Source organism: Equus caballus, chromosome 18 (assembly GCF_041296265.1).
Source record: "Equus caballus isolate H_3958 breed thoroughbred chromosome 18, TB-T2T, whole genome shotgun sequence".
Lineage (NCBI taxonomy): Eukaryota > Metazoa > Chordata > Mammalia > Perissodactyla > Equidae > Equus > Equus caballus.
The window spans coordinates 41,073,168-41,091,122 of NC_091701.1; the positions used below are offsets into that span (position 1 = coordinate 41,073,168).

Here is a 17,955-nt window from a genome sequence, read left to right on the forward strand (position 1 = left end):
ATTTTTTAGTGGAAAATGCACTTTTATTGTTTATTTATTTATTTTTTGAGGAAGATTAGCCCTGAGCTAACATCTGCTGCCAATCCTCCTCTTTTTGCTGATGAAGACTGGCCCTGAGCTAACATCCATGCCCATCTTCCTCTACTTTATATGTGGGATGCCTACCACAGCATGGCTTGCCAAGCAGTGCCATGTCTGCACCTGGGATCTGAACCGGGGAACCCTGGGCTGCCGAAGCGGAACGTGCGCACTTAACCACTGTGCCACCAGGCCGGCCACGTTTTTATTTTAAAAAAAGAAAATTCATATTGTACATCTGAAACTAACATAGCATTATATGTCACTTATACCTCAATTAAAAAAAGTTAGAAAATAAACAATAAAATGAATATAAAGAAAAAAAGAAAAACCAAACAATAATTAACATGATTTACTGTAAGAAGGAATAACAGACAAGTTTTGGAACTGCATATACAATTTACTTTTATCATTAACAAGCAAATGGCATGATATAAGATGAGAATTTATTTTTTAACTATCCAAGTTATTCTCAAATAGTTTTAATTCAAGCATCTAATAAGTAATAGAATTATTTACCAGCAAGATAACCCTACCTTATTAAGGAAAATTCATTTTTAGTATACTAATTAATTTAGTAAAATTAAAGTTTTTTAGAAAGAGTCCTATTACAAAAGGGAGAAACAAAATAACAAAAGATTGAAAATGCTTCAAAAAGTTAACCTTTAGTTATCTAGTTCAACCTTTCATATGATAGAAATTTTAGAGTATACAAAGAAATGTGGTATAGATGATAAGTGTTGATGAGAAATTGAGCCTTAACATGTGTATTAAAGGATAGTTTTACCAGCAAAAAAGGAATGGGGAAGAATTATATGTCAAAAAATAAAATAAAAATATGAGAAGTGACTATAAAAACTCTGGCAGAGGGCATTTTTTAAGTTTAAAAATGGAAAGAATATTTTAAAAATCTAAAAAATTGACAAGTTAATATTTCACATTTCTATAAATAATATGAAAAAGCTACATAATTATAGTAAATATAAGAAAGCATAAATATCAATAATATTTAGAATAACTTATAAATAGCTGATAAGAAATATACTAAGATCTCAGTGCAGTAACAGGCAAATATCAAAGACAATCAACAAAAGAGAAATACAACAGTTTAAGATGCTTAAAAATGCTCACTCTAATTAGTCACAGAAATGCAGATTAAATAAGGTATAACTTTTTGCAATGGAATTTGTAAGGACTAAAAGTGAGGAATATAACCAACCTAATGAAAGTGTGGCAAAATAGGTATAGTTATACATTGTTAGTGAGACAGAATTCATGTAATCCTTTCGAAAGCCAAGTTCAGAATACATATATTAAGAGCCTTAAAGTGTTCCCAGCCCTTGACCTAGTAATTGCACTTCTGGGAATTTATCCTATGAAATAATGTCAGTCAACAACAAATAAAAGCATTGTGCATAAAAATGTTCATTGGAGCATTACTTATAAAGGTAGGAAGAAAGGAATCAATCAATCTATCTATATGCACAACCATGTACTCAAGAGAATAATCACGCAGCCCTGTGGGGAGGTAGAGCGTTGGAAAGATTTCACAAAAGTAACTCTTCAGAAGCGTATTAGAAAATAAGCAGATTTTACCAAGCAAAAGAGAGGAAATAAGAATTGCATACAGGGAAGATTATACACAAAATCTTGCAGTCGTGAAGGTCTATACTAGGGGATCCCTAATGAGTATAGCATGTCTAATACATTTAGAACATGTTGCCTCCTATCTCCCAGTGGTTTTCAGAAACTGATGTTTGTGGTCATATAAACACATATAGAGCAATAAACACAAACACAAATGAAAAATATTAAGCCAATTAGATGTGATTATTCATCCATATGTAATGTGATACACCAAGAAGCAAGTACATAGAGGGTTTTAAAAAGATCTTCTTTTTAAAGAAGTTTGTCTTAAGATAAACTGAGAGTTTGTCTTAGGCTAAAGTCATCATGAGACTGTATGATGTATTAGAAAGATCTAACCACTGGTAAGTGGTAAGCCAAAGCCAATCTCTCTCTCATTTTCATCATCTGAAAAGGACGAAATGTATTTAACAACATCAAAGGATTGCTATGGTCATAGGACAGAGATTTGAATGCAAAGTAGTACAATATTCTACCTCCCCAAACTAGCTCAACTCCATTCCTTTAAATTATTATGTTCCTCATATTTATCCTTCTGCCCATTCACATTGCTGTAAGACTAGTCATTACCACCTGACACTGAAATTTCTGTGATAAATCACTGGTCTTTCTTTTAATAGCCTCTTTTTTCTAAACAATTTAACAGATTTCTTCGAAATCTATCTTTCTAAAACAACTTTTTTTTTTTAACAGATTGGCACCTGAGCTAACAACTGCTGCCAATCTTTTTTTTTTTTTTTTTTTTTAATTCTTCTCCTCAAAGCCCCCAGTACATAGTTTTAGATTCCAGTTGGGAGTGCCGCCAGTTGTGCTGTGTAGGACACCACCTCAGCATGGCCTAATGAGCAGTGTCAGGTCCACGCCCAGGATCCCACGTGGCGAAACCCTGGGCCGCTGAAGCGGAGGGCGCGACCTTAACCACTCAGGCACAGGGCCGGCCCCTAAAACAAATTTTTAATCATGTCACAACTTTGCTTAAAAATCTATCAGCTAAACCAAATTCCCCTTTGTAACTTTATCTCCCACCGTTTTTAAACTTAGGTAGGTAGGTTTCCTCCATCCTCTCCTTTGTTGAGGTTCCTCTTGTAAGCCAAGATATCACTACTTCCTTCGAAGCCTAATTAAAGTTTTACCATCTCCGTGAACTCTTTCATTCCAAACTTTTTTTTTCTACATTTGGGGATATCAATAGCAATACTTAAGCGCATAAACTATCCTGAACTATGCTACCTTCATATCCAGTAGAGATTCACTTTATTGGGGGATGGGAGAAGTGTGGGTAACCTCTAGTAAGTAGGTTATATTTTTTAAAACATAGTAAATATTATCTTGACATAGACCACAATGGAGACGGATCTACTGTCTCTCAATAAGTTCAATACAGCCAGTTTCATCACCAGCATTAAAGCAGATGTCATTTATGTAGTTGAGCTCCAGAGACCATAGCTGGTCTGCATTTAGGAGCTGTGATATACAAAAAATATTTATATTAAGACATAAGAGCCATAATTAAAGTTAAGACGCTCACACTGTGAGAGCGACCCAGGAACAGAGAGCACCTGACTTGTAGCCTGCCTGGAGCATAAGTTTACTGGGTGAATGATGGCTATTGAAATTGTTTTTCCTTTCCCACCGCCAATTTTTTCCCTAACATAAATAATTGAATTTCCCTAAGTTAAAATCACTAAAGATGAGACTTCACTCTATGCACATGCTTTCTAAGTAAATGATTAACTCCTTGAGCATATTATGAGCCATGCATTTTATTTCTGGGCACCTTGAATTGTTTCTAGTTATTAAGAAATAGGTGCTGACTTGATTCTTGTTCTCAATTTAATGATCAATTTATTTAACTAACCACCACTGCCTAATATAGGACTATTAGCACAACACAATAGTACCAAAATGAGAAACTAATCAGTGATTTTTTTTTTTTAACATTTTACTTTTTCCTTTTTCTCCCCAAAGTCCCCCGGTACATAGTTGTATATTCTTAGTTGTGGGTCCTTCTAGCTGTGGCATGTGGGATGATACCACCTCAGCATGGCTCGATGAGCAGTGCCACGTCCGGGCCCAGGATTCGAACCAATGAAACACTGGGCTGCCTGCAGGGGAGGGCACGAACTTAACCACTCGGCCACAGGGCCGGCCCCTAACCAGTGATTTTTATTTGTTTCCATGGGTAACTACAGGATTATTTTTAGCTCACTTGCGAAATACTGAGATTACAAACACAGAAACAAACATCCATCTTTACCCAGGTACATGTAATTAATTTAGTTGGTACCTCTGGACTTCAGCTGCAACATCAAATGCTACCTACTAAGAATAACATATTTGCAATACATTGCAAAAAAGAGACCTATTTCGTAAAAGATATCTCACATTAAAATAAAAAAGGTCAAATTCAAGGTACTATGTCATACAACACTTCATTAAAAACAAAAACAGGGAAATTCTGTTCACATTCTATTTACCTTTTTTCCCTTCCCTGAGTGTGCCTTGCTCCTACCTTCCCATTTCACACATAGTACAAAAGTATTTATACACATTCTTTAAACCAATTCTTCTCTTTTATGGGTTTTGGCAAGTACAACTGTGAAGTCTTTCTTGAGAGGGAAGGGCAAAGAGAGCTTTTACCTAATTGGCCAAAGTTATTTCATGTTCTCTTCCTGGACCAACTGTTTACTGCTTATACGGCCCTTCCCCAACCCTTCAACTTCCTACTTCAAATCTCCAAGGTATGATTATAGATAAGAGTAATTTTCTCAACAAGCTGCTGAAAATATTAACTGCAATGCACAAGAATTTAATGCTAAGATACTCAGACCACAATGGAGAAAATCTTGATAGTTTCCAAGAGGACTCAACTATAGAACAATGGTCCACTCCTCTTAACTCCATTTAAAAAGCCTTCTTTACGGGGGCGGGGGGGCGGTGTCAGCCTGGTAGCGCAGTGGTTAAGTGCTCATGTTTCGCTTCAGCAGCCCGGGGTTCACCGGTTCGAATCCTTGGTGTGGATATGGCACCACTTGGCAAGCCATGCTATGGTAGCCGTCCCACGTATAAAGTAGAGGAAGATGGGCATGGATGTTAGCTCAGGGCCCGGCTTCCTCAGCAAAAAGAGGAGGATTGGCAGCAGTTAGCTCAGGGCTAATCTTCCTCAAAAATAAATAAATAAATAAAAAACCTTCTTTAAAACTATTTGTCTTGCCTTTTTGTTGTTGTTGCTGCCCATCCCCAACACTTCCTTTAGCTCTGCAGTAACCCCTCTTTTAAAATAATGAGATTTGACCCACAACCTCTGTCAGTCTTTGTTGCCTTGCAGACCCCATTTCTTTCAGTATGCTATACTAACAACCGTAAAAGGAGAAACCCGTCATCCTGTGACTTACAGGCTGCTCCTTGATTTTTTCACATGCTCAAGATGGACTTTGCTGCTTCTATGTCACCATAATGATTTATGTTAATAATAATCCTTTTCCCAAGGAAGTGCAGAAGTATGTTTCAACAACCATGTCATCATGAAAACCAGAAAAGATAAGTATGGCTTCTCTCTAAACTCAAACACTAGATAGCCTCCTATTTCCACTCATTTCCATCTTTCATTTACCTCAAAACTCATCACTGTACAAGATAAATGATTACGTAAAAGTTTTAAGGTTTTCTTCTGACACATCACCTGCAAGTAAATGTTCATTACAATATCGCAAATAAGGAAAATGAAATAAATTTCATCATCTTAGTGCAGCGATAATGAAGTTAGGAAAAGTCTAACCACTGAAAATTAAGACCTTCTTGTAAATTTATGTTTGAATTGTTTTGAATCTTTCCTTTTCACACTCTATTTTTAGCGGTATTTCTATTATTAGTGAAATTCAGTACTGATGTAATTAAAAGTGGCGGCTATGAATTTTGTTGCTTTTTGTTCTGATGGATATTCCTATTATTGGCAGTCCAGCCAGCCTGTCTTCTGCATTCATCAAAAGGAACTAAAGGAAGTAAAAGTGTTTTGTGAGTCAGTCACCAAATCCCCTTGGAAAGCTAACTCCTCACCACCAAATGAAGAAAAGGGAAACAGAGGTGATGTCCTGTCTGCTCAATGTTCTTAGCAGGTATACATTATACATTAGGTTTTAAGAAAAACCATTTATAAAAGCATAGGAAAAGAATGAAGGAGAAAGGAGTGATTCCGGTTAATATCACAAGAAATACAGTATTTGAATAACTCTGACCAGAAAGAGCAGCTTTGTCGGTTTTAACCTGACCTCGACAAACAAAAAGGCTATCATTGAAATGGATGATTTGAAAGTGATTAATCCACCTTCTCCAAATAATGCCAAGTGGGTCAATTTTGAAAGCAATGGAAGAAAAGAAGGATCCTACAACATTTTCCTTTCCTTCTAGGAGAAGAGGTGTAAGTTGAGGTGACCTCAAAAAGGTTGCAGAACCACTCCAGATGCCTAACAGACCTGGCTTTAATTTATTTACTTTTTTTTTTTTCTTTTTTGCTGAGGAAGAGTCGTCCTGAGCTAACATCTGTGCCAATTTTCCTCTATTTTGTATGTGGGTCACCACTACAGCACAGCTGCTGATGAGTGGTGTAGGTCTGCACCTGGGAACTGAACCTGGGCCACCAAAGCAAAGCATGGTGAACTTAACCACTAGGCTATAGGGCTGGCCCAATTTGTTTGTTCTGTATGGGGCTCATGCTGTCCTTCTTTTGCTGGATCCTTTCTTCCTGATTTCTGAATATTCAGTTTACTCCTTCTTGGTCTAATTCAATGCTAACTAAACCAAAGAGCCTTTTCTTATGATTCCAACCAGAAGTCCTCTCTCTCATATTCTGAGTTTTCACAAACTTTTATCCATAGCTCTCCAAGAGAATGCTTGAAGACAGCATTCAATATAAACTTCATGAATGAAGGTAGCTGCCCCCTTTTCCTCTTATTATTAGCACTAGAACAATAAAAGTGTATCAAATACCTGTGATTCTCCTGTGGTTGTCATTAGTGAGTCAATTCATTTTTAAACTAATGGCTAAATTTTCTACTGTTTTGTTAGGTTACTAACACTTAAAAATTGAGTCCATTGCCTCATCTTTCTTTTTGTCTAAATATAATTATCTGTTGTAATAAGAACCAGAAAAGGTAGACAAATAAAATCCCAAACCTTCATTCTGGTGAAAATCTAAGGACTTCTCTCCACCTGATCTGTCAAGAAAAGGAGGAAGAAGGGAAATTAGATTTATTTGAATTTTACTTCCTTTTATTTCCTCAGCTTACTCTGTGCTGAGACACTAAAGAGCAGGGAAGTAACTGAAAGGACAATAGTCAAAAAGGAGAGAAAAAAGGGCACAAAATAATTCACAAAATGACTGATGTGACCTCAAATAATGGCAAGGTAACTGTAAATATAAAGTTATCCTATGCAACTCAAAACTAAAATGTAACACATCGTCCTTTAATAACCTTTGAATTTATTATTTAAAAAAAAGTACAGCCTACTATCAGCTAGATTAAATTTGGCCATATATTCTGTTATATTACCAACATATCCAGCCATTTGTGAAGCCAAGAAAGAGTAAAATGCACTCTTAGGACTGCTACTCAACCTTGAAGTGCTGAAAGCTACTTCATCATCTATGGTGGGGACAAACACATGCATGCACATGTGAACTTAACACTATGTTCTGTGGAAAGCTCGGTATAATCACCATCATTGTAAATCACTCAGGTATCCACTTATTTTAGCATACACAAATCAACGCAGAGCTCCCTGTGATTCCTGCAAGGATATCTGAAATCACATTTAACGTTTTCTCCTCCCACTCTCCTCATTGAAAGCTTGGGATATAGAGGTTTTCTCCTCTCCTTTCACTCAGTACTATGCAGCACAACATACAGGAAACTATTAATAGCTGGACTAGCATCCACATATCATTTAAATACTATAGGAGCACAACTGTGCTGAATATGCCAGAAGTGACCCAAAAACCAGAGGAGACTCCTCATTAGATTCCTTCTAAAAAATAAGACTAGCTTTATAGTGTTAGGATTAGCATTATTCTAATCCAATTATAGTGTCTTGTTGATTTTCCTTTCTATCTTTCCTTACACTACTTACAAGCTTAAAGTAGTCACTTCTCTATATATCAGACGAAATTACTTTACAGACTAATTAATCACAATCTATTTCTTATGCTACTTCTTAAAACTATAGATAACTAGCAAAATATAATTAACAATATTATCAAATCAAAGATAATTCATTTATTTATCCATGGACAAAATCATAAAACATATTTCCTCAAAATTACGACTGTATAATCTAGGTTTGTTTGTTTGAGGCCAAGATTAAATATATGATAGGTAATACATTATTGACCTTTTTACACTTGGTTCCTTCAAACATTCTTCATTTTATTCAGCATTTAGTTTAAATTAAATATTTAAAATTGAAGCTGTTCCATGTTGCAAACACAGCTAAAATGAAGAGCTTCTGTAGCAGCCAGTGACCAGATTTTAAATGCAGGTAGATCAATAAAAAAAAAAAAAAATCCACCAAGCACAGGCTCCATGTGTGAGTGGAATGGTTTATAATAGCTTGCAAATGACTATGTGCTTGCTGTAACCAGCTGTTCTTAAATTATGAATATGCAACCAATTCATGTTAAAGCCAAATCCCAGCACTATTTCTACAGAGAAATCCCAGTAGTTTTGCTTGTTCTACATGTTAGCTCTGTTAAGGATACAAATAGCAGTAAGCTTCTGAACAAATAGGACCAAACTATTGGCATTTCATGCACTCGGTCCATTATCACAGCAAGGGATGTCAATCATTGGTACATTCTATAACAGCTCAGGCAATATGACAATGATCTCTTAGGAAAAAAAATCAAAATCTCTGCAGCATACTCAAAGTCCTTCTGACAACCTAATGCTTTCTCACTTCAGCCAATCAGACTGCCAGACCCGACATACTAGAAGACTTGCATCAAGCTTGAAACATTTAAAAACATCAATCATAAAAACAAAGACAGGACATTGAATTATACAGTATTAACCTCCAGGGTTTGCATACAAAGACCTTAGATTTATTTATGTCCCAGCGAGTTAAGAGCTTCAGTACACTGTTCTTTACACCAAACTGACTGCCAATTTGACGAACCTCTCTGCCCTCAGCAGGAGTGCACCGTCTTTGATTAATGAGTGCAGGCTTGTGGAAAAGTGCTAAGAAGAAAAAACAGGAAAAACACACAATTATGTCTACACATAGCTGAAGTACCAATGCAATAATTATCTTCAAGCCAAATGCTCCTTTTTTCTCATATACACATGCACACATGTGCACTCACAAAATTAGTAAAGGTTCCTATCTATATATTACCGTCATTATTATTCTAACACAATTTTTATTTGAATGAAAGGCATTCAAAAACCAAAGTACGAGCTGAATTTTATGAATTGTAAAAACAACTATTTTAAAAGCATTACTTTTATTTTTGAAAACACTATCTTACACAGAAAAATTTTAAATATGTGAGACAAAAACTGTATTTTCACCTCATATTCTTATAAAAGCTATTCATTTAAAAAATTCAATGTTTAACTTACAAATACCAGGACTCTTAAGTATTTTACATCTCAAACTGTATTATGACTTGCCACAAATCACACAGCATTTAAAATAGATTTAAAAGTAATGTAAATTCATTTTATTTTTCTTTCAGCAAAGATGTTGCCAGTATTTTATAACTCTATATGCAATTGTAAATTAATTAAATTATATTTGCCTATAATTTCAAAGTTAATATGGTCAACAGAAAAACTTATGAATGAAATTTAAACTTTTTATGACTCTTCTGTTTTGAATTGCCTTCCTTTAAGAAACTCAACATGGAATGATTTTTACTTAAGTTACGGGATTCTTATTTGCACTGCAGTTAAGACTGTTATTACCTCTAAAAATGAGCCAAGTATTGAGACTCTTTTAAAAAAAAATTTATATTTAATCTACAACTCAATTTACCATAATTTAGTTTACATGAGTATCTGCCTTGACACAAATACGTTACAAGTAAATACATTTCTTAAAAATTGAACATAGGCCAAGATAAAAGAAGGATTGTCTTTTTAAGGACCTGTATGGTTATTATATAAAAAGGGTTGAGAAAGCATATTACCTGAATATAAATCTTAGCTTTAGTCTCAGTAATGTATGATCTACTTAAAAGGAAAGCATCTCTATAAACTTGTGATTTAGGAAATCATAATTCTGAAATCACTCAGCAGTGTATCCTAAGTGTCTAAAATTTGTTTATGTTATATAAGAAGTCCTTTTCATGGAATTTAACTCAGCAAATTACATATTCTAATCTTCAATTTCACATTTTGAGTATTGTTTTAAAGGCAAACTATTTTATTTTAAATATTACAAATTTTACGCTCTGAAAATTTGTTTAAATGTTTAATGTACTTAAAGATTTAAAAATTAAAAATCAATAAATATTGAGACTAGGAAAGATCTCTTAACATATTGATAAGCTACATTATACCCTTAAACTTATTCTAAAGTTTTTTTACACAAGTTGTTTAAAGTGTCTTTTTCTCTGTTGGGATTATCACTCTTTATTCTTCCTCTTTCCTCCTTCCTACCTCCTCTCCCACCAAAAAAACCCCAAAGCAAATAATTAGAATAAGTAGAAAATAGGTACCAATGGGATGATCTGAAAACATTTTAGTACTACAATTTCATTGCTGGAACTATCAATAAAAATTATTAGTACAATAAAAATATAATTTCAATTTTTAAAATCATTAAATGACTACTAGTCAATTAATATCTTCACCTCCTTATTTAAAAAATTAAATACAAAACTGTCCATTTCTTTAATAATTCTTTTCTAATCATCTTCTGTAACAAAAGTTTAAAGAAATATGTAATCAAATGAGTCAAGATTTATTAAATAAAGCACAATATTTTTAAGCCCCATGGTATGAAATATTTAATTTTACATAATCAAAAACCTCTCAAAATACCTAGCTAGGTAATTTAATTAATCCTTCAGGATATCAAGTATACATACTTGATGATATAATTTCATCTAGGGGTCAAAATCACCACATTACTTCGTGTTAAATCATTTCTTCTTTTGGTAGTTTGGGTAGGACTAGGTCAAAAACTCAGGAACTGTAACTTAAAAACCTCTTTCTTTGACAAATCTTTAACCCTAAAAGTAATCCAGTTCTAACACATACTCTCACTAATTCAAGGAGATAAGACAGAAAACATGAACTTTCATGCAACTGTGATATCCTACATCTTGTATAGTAACACAAAAGTAGCAACAAAGACATTAACAATTGCAGTTCAAGCTGGGAGTGACTGTTCTGTTTCAATTCAATGACACCACTAATGGCTTCTTAGCAGCTCCATGAAATCAACCAGCTGTCAAGTTGATGCATCAGAAGGAACAGTTATGCACTCCCATAAGAAAAAGCAACACATCAGGATGTTTGGCAAAACATCTGCTCCTTTACACTGCAGTTCTATAATAAACACGCAAACAAAGAAATGGGAGAAAGGGCAACAGAATTAAAATTCTAAGGTTTCCATTACAGTCTTATACGCATTTTAAATAAATGATTATAAAAATAAAAACAAATTTGTGCCAAGTTGAATACTTTAAGTTATTCTAAATCTTCTGAAAATGCTAAATACAATTACTTGGATTCTTCTACAAAGGTTAAAACTACATAAAATCTTTACATTTTTAAAACTGAGAGTAAACTATATTCACTAAGCAAGACCATTATTGTAATATTATGTACAAAACACAAAATTTAAGACTAAAATATACCCTTCCTTCATTTAATAAGTATCTAGTAAATTATGCCACTAGTACTCTAATAAATGCATTTCTGAGACTCAATAGTCCAAAAATATTTTTAGTAGTGTTTCAAAGAGTAATGCTGCTATAGGTTAGTACTAGTTTAATATATGAGAACATTTTCTGGATTTTAAAATACATACCTACTTCTACAAGTCTCCAAACCAGTCTATGAATACAACAATTTCAAGTTCTTATAAACGATATCCCATTTTTAAAGCTTACCATTTGATTTCTTAAAAAAAAAAGAGACTTATTGGTCATCACAGGCCTAAAATAATTTTACATTCAATCATCATTTCAAACATTTGTAAAATCTTACTTTTTTCTATCTGAAACTTGCAAGGGCCTCAACGTCTTTTAAATTATTGATTATGCAGTACAGTAACAATATGTACAGTCTTTACAATAGGTGTGAGACATCACATGTACTTAACTACCATTTTCTTAAACTGCTTATCCTCTGTTGCTTGCCATTTATAATCTGCCAAATCTTCTAGTCCTTTGTTGCATGTATAATTTAGAACCATCTGTTCTATGTGCTTTTAACTATTTAAACATTTTTCACCTACCTACAATTCACATAAATGGCAGACATTCAATTCAGTCCAGCTTTCTACATAAGCGTCTTACATAAAGCAATACCTAGATAAACAGCATAGCAGATAACACTAAAGAAGACTGCTACAGAGATAAAAACATACCGCATACAACATAAGTTTGTGTGTTAGACAAATCTTTTCAGTGTATTCAGAATTGTTTCTATTAGCTTTTTTTGAGTTAACTGTAGTCAGTGTTTTTCCCCAATCCAGAAGACAAAGAGAATGCAAATTAAATACAGACAGTTTCATGTCCTTGTTAGAAGAGAAGTAAATATGCTGACTGAAAATGACTACAGGAGACAGAATTCCACTTTCCCATTCAATTTACAGTGCCCCTTATCTATATACTAGTCAGTGTATCATTAGGTTTGGTCATGTGACCAACTGAACTTTTGTGAGGTGAAAAACTATTTTAGACAAGCAAATTAAAACAACATTAGTTTTTATTATCTTTTCATAATGGCTGACAAAGAGCTTAAAGCTACAGGTTATAAAATATATTTTAAAATCAATTCTGCCGTTTAAGTACTAACTACATTTTTGCCAATCGTTTGACTTAATATCTCCTACTAAGTTTTAAAAGTATCCAGTATCTCCAGGAATTTTCAACAATTACATCTTTTCAAAATTTAAAGAAACGTAAAAAACAGGACATTTAATTGCAAAATGGGATCTATGTAACCTAAAATAAGTAGACGTAAATATTAACTAAACTGATTAACAAGCCACAGCAGAGAGGGGAGTAAATAAGAAAGGCAATATGCTGATTAAAAATAACATTTGAAACCTTTACAGAACAAAAAACACAGACAAAAGCTAGCTGAATACCAAATGACACTATAAAAGTCTATACCATTTTTTTGCACATAATTTTCCACCTGTTACCAAAACATTAAATGTGGAGACGCTGATGGTTCATTCTGAGAGAAGACAAAAGCTAAGCAGCACAATTTATCACTAATCTATAAATTACACGGGCCTTTAAAACAGAAAAAAAATTAAGAGAAAAATCTACTCTTAGAATTTCTCGATAAAGTTTACATGACGTCACTGGGCCCCCCTGAACATTCCCTAAACTTTGAGTCTTATCCAGACACACTTTCTGCCTTTCTAAGGCTTCTTTCCCTTCCTCAAAAATAAAAAAGAGAGACTTGGGAATAAAATTTGCCCAAGATGGCGAAACGCTTGTTGTTTAGAGGGCAGGGGAAAAAAATGGAGGATATTGTAATATACACAAAGGGATAAATTTCAACAACTCGGCCAAGGACTGCAGCTGCTTCTCTCTTTATAAGGAAGCAACACACAAAAGATAAATACAGAGAGAGAGAAAAGAAGAGAAAATCTCCCAAACAGCAAGGCCAGCTCTGATTCCGAACACTTGCTTCCTTTTCCAAGTCCCAATTCTGGGGTTCGTGGAACTACTTTAAAGAGAGGGGAGCCGCGAAAGGGAAAGGGGGGAGGGGGAGCAACAAGAAGATTAAAAGAGCGAAGAAGAGTTGAGAGCTGGCGGTTGTTCCCGGGGTAGAACTGCTAGAAGACAGACATTACCGTAGGAAAAGCTATGCTCCTCTAACACTGACATAGATCTTCCTAGGTATCCGGATCTTTTCCCAGTCCCATCTGCCCCCACTCCCACGCACCCCCGCCCCCCGCAGCTCATTTTCCGTAAACTCTAGAGCTCCAAAGTACACAGGGAGAGAGCAAGAGAGGCCCGAATGGGGGGGAGGGGGGGGGCAGGCGCAGCTAATCAGTCCTAGAGAGAAGAGGGGGCGGAGGCAAAAAGGGGCAGCAGTAGGCGGACGGGGGGGGGGTATCTTGAAACTACCCCGGCGGGGAGGGGGGGAAGCAGCGGATATTCCCGGGTAGAAACGGCGATGGCAACAGTGCCAGAGGTGGTTTTTTAAGAAGCAAAACTGTTGGCGACGACCTAAGCGCTGGAAGCCGAGAGGAGGAAGAAGGAAAAGCGAAGCCAGGAAGGCCGAGCAGGGCGGCCGGCACAAAGGAGGCGGACCGCGGCGGCAGCGTCCGCCCGCGCCGAGGAGCACGGCCCGCGGCCCTGCTGGACCGAAGTCCCGCACTAGCAGCTAGGAATAAAGTTTACGTTCTCCAGAGACCGCACCCCCCAATCCCACCCAGGACCGCGCATCTCCGCGTCCTCCTTCCCCAAACTCCACTCAGGACCCCGAGCACCACCCCAGCCTTCCAGCCTGCACAACAAAGAGACACACCGACCGGCGAGGGTAAACAGCCGCGGCAGGGCGAGCAGGGCGGGCAGGGCGAGCGCCTCGAGATAAGCAACTCCGGAGTCTTCCCCGCTCGCAGAAGCGTAGTTTCTCCTTGTCTGTTTCGACTCGCTTTAGAACATTTGGATTTCTGTCTTCACCCGCGTCCCTCACACCCGAGGATTTTTAAACTCACCTTTACTTTCGAACTGAGTTGCGGTGGATGGGATTTTTGTCTTCCCCAGATGGTTGAAGGTTACGATTTTTGTTTTTGGAAACCCCACCACCTCCTTATTTCTATTATTATTTTTGCAAGAAAAGTATAAAGAGAGTTGGAGTGGAGGTGAGATTTGTGATCGGGAAAGCCCCTGCCTCCCTCCGTCTCCGTCTTCCGCCTCTCTCTCTCTGATTAGTTCCTATCCAGCAGCAGATTGAAGCAGGAGATGATTCTTCTCAAGGTTTGTTCAGCAGCTTCACTTCTAGGCGAAGGCTTCATGAACCAAGTGACGTCAACCAACAAGGCTTCTCTCTCTCTCCTCTCTCTAACAATGAAAGTTGCTGTTAACAAGGGAAAAAAGAGAGAGAATTGTTTATACCATTTCAGTTCCAATAATAAATGACCTATCAGCTCCTAAAGGAGCCAAGGGAGGGAGGGGGTTGCTTCTTCCTTCCAAGAATACTGTAGCTTTGAGTTTGCATCGTCCCTTGTCCCAGGAAAAAGTTAAGAAACTTAAATGTTTTGTTTTGCTCGTAGAAGCAGAAGGGACAGAAAATAGGATTGAAAACCTAATTTTTATAAAAGGTAAACTGGAGAACAGGGAGCATCAGATTAACCATTTCCACCTAAACTTTTTTATCCGTAAATTAAGAATTCGGTTGAAGTCTACAAGCCAACTAAATTAATATGCCAAAAATTCGTGGATGTTTGGAACTCAAAATAAAAAGCAGGACGCAAGATGGTCCCGGGATAAAAAGCTACTGCCCTAACACGGACAAGTTAAGCTGGCTGTAATATTTATGCACTGAGTTAAAATTTAAATAAAACACGTTTAAATAGTAAATTGTTTTAAAGCTATAAGTTAAAATTGTAAAAGGTAATATCAGTAGTTTTCCTCCCCAATTTCTGAAAGGTCAAAAAAAAGATAGCTAATTGTGGAATTGCATTTTTTAAAAATCACGTTAAGACTGGTAGCCCATTGCTCCGTCTTTAAACTACACACGAGGTATGCTATTTGTCTACCTTTTGAATCTCTCCCAACTTTCTGTTTTTTACACATTTTACCCCCAATTCCAAGATCCTGAAACCAAGTTAAACTAAAGGTAAAGTACACCCATTACCTCCTTCCACACACTACCCCATAGCTTTCTAAAAATGATTAAAAAAGAAAAAAGCCTCAGCTTAGTAACACTTTATTATCCAAAAACATATATAATTAAAAAATTTTTCATTGAGTTTGTTTTCCCCCCAGAACACATTAAAGTCTCAAAGTTCATATAATTAAAAATTGCATAATTTAATTTTCAGGATGAAGAGCAAGTGAAAAGCAAGCTATAGAAGAATAATTTGACCATGTATGTGTATTTTGTACATACATACGTGGATAAATGTATCTTAAAAGATGCTATTGTTTTATGTTTCCTCTTCAGCCACAGGCTGTGATTTTAATTGTGCTGGAGGATCTTCATTAGTATTAACACATGGGGAGATTTCACAAAGCTGCTTCATTAGGAAAAAAAAAGCTTGGCAGACTAGGTCTTTTTGCATGCACTGAGAATGTCAGCCTTACCTCGGTCATTTGTAACATAATAAGTGCAAGTACAATGATTGCAATGCAGGAGCACTGGGGGAAGGGCAGAAATACTGCCTGTCTAATAGGGATATCTGAAAAGAAGGCTGCTCATTACATAGTAAAATGTATGCTAAAAATTAGTGAAGATGATGTCTCAGGAGACTGATGCTAAATAAATTAATGTGCTGATATGTTTTTAATTATTATTTTTGTAGTAGTTTATTTCATTCTCAGGATTCACATTGAGCAGCAAAGCTGTGCTAGCACTTATTGATTTTTTTGCCCTGCCACATTCCCGGAATACAGATTTTAATCATTTCACTACACCACACTCAGTAATTTCATTAAAAACTGGAACCTTCCATCCCCAGAAAAGCATTTAATTTCAATGACATACAATTTCTCTCTTAGCAGAAAACTGTCTCTACAGTAAAAGCTGGCCTAAGGTTCAAATGCATAATTTAATCCTGAGTTTTCCATGCTCTGCATTCCTTTGAAGCTATAATTTGAGTAACTACCTAATAACTGTAATAAGGACAATAATTTCCTTATAATATATTATTAACTCATATTTAATTAACTCAGAGGCCAAGCTCTGTACATGTATGACTGGGTCAACAGTTCTACATCCTCAAAATTTACTAATAATATTCCAGAAGAAAGATATAGATTAAAATATCAGTGTAAGTGCTAGCATTTAGATATTTCATCCAAAGTAATAAAGTTACAAAATGCAAAAAAATTCATGCATTTTATATAGTACTGGTTATTATTCAAATAAACAGTATATTAAAAAAGTTGCAAGTAAACAAGGCAATTCACTGCTATTTCTATATATAAATATAGTATTACACTATTAATATTTCAACAATCCACTTCTGACACTTTGCCTAATCACTAGCATTACTGTGAAAATATTCAATTTTGAAAAGACAAAGGACTAGATTCAAGTTGTCTCAATTTTCATAAAGAATTCTCTTAAAACATTTCTCTTGAAATAAAGTTAAATGGCACACTTGAAAAACTTAGATAACTGAAGATATCTCTCTTACTTAAATACTTTAAACAATATACTGCAAGGCATGGTTCGATTTTTGGTTCCAATAATATTTTGATATAATATTGGGTTTGAAAATGGCACAAAGGTTTTCCAAACAATAGGTTTCATAAGGATATGTAATTTAATGTTATAATCCAATGTTACTGCAATAAAAAAAAAAGTTTATTTAAAAAAGTAATTAATTAAAAAAAGGGATATGTAATTTGCATTGCCTAGTTTTTGGAGAAGAAACTTGTGGGAAAAATCTTTGACAGAAAATTCATTTATTAATTTAAATTTTGGATATATGCCTAATCAACAGAAAAAATGGTACATATGTAATGAAAGTGATTAACATATAAAAACTCATATTAAAAATTCCTGTCATTCCCCTGGGTGATTTTAGAACCAAAATTCAAAAATATTTTTAAAGAATGTATGTATAATTTCAAGTTGAAGCTGCATAGAACACAAAGTTGTCTTTTCCTTGGTTTAATGTTGAAATAACATAACAAAATAAGACAGTGTTGTCAAAAATTGTAATAAAGGATAAAATTGGTGATAACGAAGAGCTTGATTTTAGCATTTTTAAAATATTTAAAAAATCAAGAGTTCTTTATATAGTTTGGAAAATATTTTTGCAACATTCTCAAAGATGAAATTCAGCTAAATGGAAATCAATTAA

The 17,955-nt window shown here is 35.2% G+C and overlaps 1 protein-coding gene across 21 annotated transcripts in view; it reads right to left on the minus strand.

Moving 5' to 3' along the window:
- The window catches only part of BAZ2B (bromodomain adjacent to zinc finger domain 2B), a 296,373-nt gene extending 281,315 nt beyond the window's left edge, over positions 1-15,058 (minus strand). For 13 of the 21 annotated variants that reach the window (XM_070241135.1, XM_070241134.1, XM_070241132.1 and 10 more), the window contains exon 1: positions 14,638-15,007. The gene's annotated coding sequence lies outside the window, so the exon portion shown is untranslated. Of the gene's footprint in view, positions 1-14,637 lie in introns of all 21 variants that reach the window. The other 8 variants (XM_070241125.1, XM_070241120.1, XM_070241116.1 and 5 more) reach the window with 2 other exon arrangements.
- Positions 15,059-17,955: the final 2,897 nt, after the last annotated feature.